Here is a 6,062-nt window from a genome sequence, read left to right as displayed (position 1 = left end):
CGATACTGCCGATTCAATTGTCATCCGCTACGAGATTATTTTCCTCCCTCGATTAACGTCCATCTTGATCTATTTCTCTCTCTCTCTCTTCGTTTCTTGATCGAATTTTACGTTATTTCATAGATCATATCACGGATAGGTATATTTTAACTCTGCGATTAACAACAAGGAAATTTAGTTATAATAAATATTTAAACATAATATCGTCATCGAAATGATCATTTTAACGGATTACGCGTATTATTAATTATTTCGCGCGGAACGAGCAAGTTTTTCACGACCGTAAAAGACCGTCAATTAGAGTTTCCCCGAAATTTCATCCGGCAATTACACCCCCACGTGAATTATTCCAGATGCGTTTGACGCAAAAATGTAACTCGCGGTTCAGCGAGCCGCTTTAATCATCAACCGTCGATGGAACGAACGGTATCAAAAAAAAAAAAGAAAAAAAAATGCACTTGGACACGTTTATAAATCGAATGACAGAGAGAGAATTTTCTAGAATTGCGAATAATAGCAGTTCGAAAAAGAAGAAGAAGAAGAAGAAAAAGAAAAGAAAAATCTTCTTCCGACGACGATAATTCGAAACGACTCGAACGCGTTTAAAGATGGATCGAAAGTTTTTAAGAGTCGCTTCGCTGCATTATCGGATTAGCATCGATTAGGCGAAAGAGTCTCCCTCCCTCTCTCTCCCTCTCTCTCTCTCCCGTGAAAACAATTTCCTATTCGAGAGAAGTTGAAAATTATGGATCTGGACAAGGTTCGTCCAGAGTTCGGGATTAAATTATTTTATCGAGTTTAAAGCGATCTTTGAAATATTCAGCGGCAAACATTTTCTCTCATTTCTGTAAACTGTTTGGTCGAACGTTTGGGAATAAACGCGTGAAAACGTTCCTCGTTACCGGGGGAGGGATAGAGAGAGGGGGAGGGGAAGGAGGCTGTTTATTTGTTTCAATAAACGATAACGATGGCCTTTAATGAACATTGTTTTAAAATGATTATTTGAACCGAATAACGAACGAAATAACAATGGCGATAATGGAACCCCGCTCGCGAATTATCGATTATTATCGGTTTTTATTCTTGAGGGGGAAAAAGAATCGTATTTTTCTCCCCTCCATCGAATCGTTTTTCGTCGATCGATATCCTCGATCCCAATAATCCCTCTCCATCCTTTTCGTCCACGATGGACGAAGATGATAGGCGGCCGTCGTTAAAAGCGGAAGACTCAGCGCGTCTTCGTTAAAAGGAAGAACGTATAGGGTAACGCGTGCATATTTCCTCCTCCGGGGAGAGCGATCAGTCAGCGATTTCTAAACGGAGATCTCGAAGCGGCCGACTGAATTCAGCTCTCGGCGGTGAGACAACGGTGAGATAAACGTTCGATCTTGGTCGAATGCACTATCCTCTATCGTGAACGGATCCCTCTTGCTCGAATATCTTTTCAGCAGAGACGATACGATGCTGCGGATTGTAACATCGGTGGTCTGGCGCGAGGGTCACGAGGGTCGTTCGCATTGTTTCTCCACCGTGACTTTTATTTCGAGGCTTTGCACTGGGCTGGAATTGGCTCGCTTTTGAATTTCAAATGACGACCGCTTAACCGCCCGTGTCTCGCGGCTTCCGAGGAAAGTTTCGACAAAGGTAAAGGGAAGAAAAGGAAGCGGATGTCCCCGGACGACTCGACCGACTTAAACAACTCGTACAGCCGGCTGATCGTCTCAAAGTTTTCCCATCCGAAAAAAATCTTCTCGAGAACGTCGCAGTGCAACTAATAACTTTCTTAAACTGTTCCTTTCCTTTTTCTTCTTCTTCTTATTCTTTTTTTTTTCACGCGACGTATCTCGAATTAACGTTGCCAATTGGATTCTTTCGATCCTCTTCGATCTCGAGAGAGAAGTTTTGCGAGTGAAGCGCAACTCGAAGCCTCTCGAATCCGTCTACTTTCGCCGCGCGGACGGATGGTGGCAAGAAACGAGAAGAAACGGGAAGAAAAGGTGAAAAAACGATGATGGATGATTGAGACGGTGAACGTCGAATCCCTCGCTTCCTCTTCCACCCCAGTTGGAGAGGTAAAACATTTACTTTACCGGTTACTTTTGCCTGTTGTATATTTTAAGAGGCTTAGCTGTAAGCGATAAATAATTCACGAGCTTTTGAATAGGACATCTGCCGCGTGGAAAAATTCTGGAACCGTTGTCAGCGGAAGAGGAAGCGAAACATTTTAAATAACGCGTATTCCTCTTATTTATAATCCATAATCTCGTTGCACGCAACTCGAATCGCAAAAATTTATCAAAAATTCCAATTTACTCGAATCCCATAATTTTATCTCGAATCAACCATTTCGAGAACGTTTCGACCCCCGAACGACCTCGCCACCCTCGAGTCGAACAGCCGAAACTATTCCAATTGAATCGAACTCGATAAAATATTTACATCGCGGTTACGGGGAGTATTTGCGAGGGGTGCAAAATGCGAGGATGATGCAAGGTTGTTTGTCGAAAACCATGGAGCGAAACTGAGCGTTGTTCCACCATCCCCCTTCAACCCTTAAATGTCTCTTTTTTCTACCCTCCTTTTCCTCTTCGATCTTGTGTATTCGTCCCCACCCTTGCAACTGGAACGTTCATTTCCACCTCTCCAGACTTCTCCAGCCTACGAACGCGTATCTCGCGCACACCGATTCATCTCTAAGAACGTGAAAACGATTATCATTATCAACCGTGCCTCTGCTTCAACTCAACTTGTCATTCCCCTCTCTCCTCTCGTGATTTCCTCTTCGTTTTCATCACGCGTCTTCTGATCTCTCTTCTGATCTTTCTCTTTGCGTGTTGATTATCTACCGTTGGAAAGAAGAGCAAGAATGGCACTTCTCTTGGAGATGACACGTTTACAGTACTTCCTGCAGTCTCGCTTTACGTAACGGTAGAAAGTTTTTCTCGAATATTCGAAATTGCGAGTGGAAAGAAATTGTAGAAATGAGATAATTACTTAACTTAAGATAAATGAAAAATATCTTCGAAAATTTAATCGCGCGTTTCGATGTAATATCAATACGATGCGTCCAATTTATTTTCTTATTAATTGAAAATGTAATCTCTTTCTCTCTGTGAGATCGATAGAATTAGTCATCGAACAAATATTAAAATCAAAAATGCCCGCAACAGATCGATCCTATTCCAATCAATCAACGAACAGTTCACTTCTTTCTTTGTCATCTCTTCTCATTTCAACTTTTTGCTCTCCTTTTCGCTAACTTCTTCCGCCACATCCTTGTTACAACGTGTTTTATGCAGCATCAGTTCTTTCTTCCCGTATTTTTATGCCATCTCGAGCAAACGACGCAAAACAGAAAATTATCAAATTTCCTCCTCGCGGTTTCTTCTTGCAAATGACGTGGAGAGATCAAACGAAGAGGAGCAAACGTCTGTAGGATCTATCTGGTCGAAAATAAAATGCGATACAGGGAAGAGAATCCCTGTTCTCGGATTCCCCGGAGGGGAATGGTGCCGTGGTTTCGAGGACCTCGTAAGAACAAGTCCAGTGAGGCTTACGATGGCGTTTCCACCGATGATAAATAACGCAACGGGACTAAACAGGATTCACGATTTCTCTTTCGTTTCTTTTCTCTCTCTCTCTCTTCCCTTATTCGATATCTTAACTTAACCTTTAGTAGAAATTTACGATTCGTATGTTCACCTTCCTTATACAAATTTATATATCGTAGCTGGTTAATTATTTCTCGTTACGAAGACGAAAAACGAATAGATGGAAACTAAAAGTAAGGAGGAACGAAAAATCGTAGAATCCTCTTTCGAATGTGCTCGCATATTTCGTTCTTCAACTTGGCAGATTGAACGCAACGCGAGTAAGAATTCTGACAATCGTCTGTCGTCCCAAATTAGTGGCGTGAAGTTTCGCAACGCGAGAGTCGTCGTCAAAGAAGTTTTAAGTCGACGAGAAGCGGGTCACGATTCATAGGCGACTTGTACGACTATTTGTTCCAACGAACGCTCCAACTCTTAACAAGCGCACGGAAAATATACAAACGATCCTACGTACGATTCGTACGTAGATATCTTCTTCCAGATTTTACGTCGCCAATCATTCTTCTTTTCCTCTTTTCGATCTTCGAATTACGACCACGTTTCCTCGAGACGATTGCTCCGACATTCGTGCATTTGCAACATTTATCGACTTTTACGAGTCGAGCAGAACGTATCGATCGAAAGTACTGTTACTCGCAAAAAGGAGGTTTTGTCTCTATTTGAGATTTATTAATAATCCTGACAGCCAGAGTTAATGAAAAGTTAAAAAATTTCGAATAAAGTTGCTTTAAAATTGCTTATTAAAATGCTTGAATAATGCTTATTCGTTAGCTATTATAATTTTGGCAATTATTTATTATATTTTGAACAATAATTATAGAAAAAATTTATTAAATTTTCCCCATTACTGCTTACATCACACGCCAGTAAAGGAATTATGCTATGCTAATTCGAAATAAAAATTATTTCTAAGAAGTTACGTTAGGATAATCGTCTAATTGAAATATTTTCCAAACTTAATTATTTCGATTATAATATCAATTTATATACGCGCAATTATTATCTCCATTGACATATTCAAAATTTATGAATTAAACTACAAATCTTCACAATATTAAACAAGGAAATTAATATAAAAATTAAAAGAATTTTTATATTATATCGATACCTTCTGGATTCCACGCTAACGCATCGAGATTTAGATTATTTTGGATCAATGTACGACAAAATACGAAAAATGCGCGTGAAAATAAACGTCTCCTTCCGCGAGACTTGTTTCCAGCAGTGAAACAAGCAAGCGGAGTCTCATCTCGCTTTATCATGACTCGGCCTATAATTCGACCGGATTTGCCCATCTCTGAAGAGTTCAGAATTTTTATTAACGGGGAAAGAAAAAAGTATTCATCGTTTTATAACTCCTTGCGAGTTTACGACAATTTCACTCGGTTTTTCAAGCGGCGTCCATCCAATTGCAATAAGAAGGGAAGATATTCCCTCCCTTGCGATAGTTTCCTCGATTTACAATAATTTTTCAATTGCTTATTTCTTGGCAATTAATCGACAAACTTCCCTATCTTTGAATGATGCTTCCTCGATTGATGAAGAGGAGGGGCGTGATTATTGCAGATATTTTTATCGCGGGTAATCCAACTTTGAGAAGAGTTTTTCATCCCCCTCCTACGATAATTCGCGCAGAGAGTAGAATAAGAAATAAGGGCAAAAATGATTCTGGGTCGATTAAAGATGAAAGAGAAATTTGTCGTTCGACCGGGTTTATTCGTTGGACGAGGGAAAACGTGGCTCCGCTACCTTTGTGACGGAAAATTAATCAAGCATATTTATCCGGCGGAAGTGGCCACGAATTGGTAACAAAGTGGGTTGCTTTGGGATTAATACGGGAGCATCGTCCCTCGTTACACGAAAAACGTAAACGCGAAAATATGGAGGGCGAGAAACGTGTGTGCTCGCCGAATTTCCACCCAGCCAGCCAGCCAGCTGTGGAACATCAAAAGCGATAGGATGGGGGGGACGGGATACGCGGAATATTTTAATTACACCGGCGAGCGGAAGTAATTAACCATGGTTTTGTTTAAAAGTGGCCGACATCAAATTTACACGGGTTAATCGATGTTTGTTCCCTTGAATTGTTGTCAAGAAAATACAATCCCGAATGAATTCTCCTATATAACGGATCATCGGATATTCTCTAGCCTCGCGCGAAACGATGAACGACGCACGGATCGATCGACATTTTAAAAAACATTTTCCCCCCTCAAAATTATTGTAAAATTCAAAGATCCATTAACTCGTACATTCGCCTCCCCGTATTTCCCTCCATTAACGGGCGCGGATAATAATAACGGGAGGGAATTAATAACGGGAGGGATGGGGAAATAGATCGGGACAAAATGAAATTGTAAGTAAGAGAATATCGCCAGATTGTTATTTCTTTCGGAAATCAATCTGCTCTATCCGTGCTTCCTCTATATTGTATCTTTATCTATACAAAAC

The sequence above is a fragment of the Apis mellifera genome, linkage group LG2 (genome assembly GCF_003254395.2).
Source record: "Apis mellifera strain DH4 linkage group LG2, Amel_HAv3.1, whole genome shotgun sequence".
Classification (NCBI taxonomy): Eukaryota; Metazoa; Arthropoda; class Insecta; order Hymenoptera; family Apidae; genus Apis; species Apis mellifera.
This window is presented reverse-complemented; position numbering follows the sequence as displayed.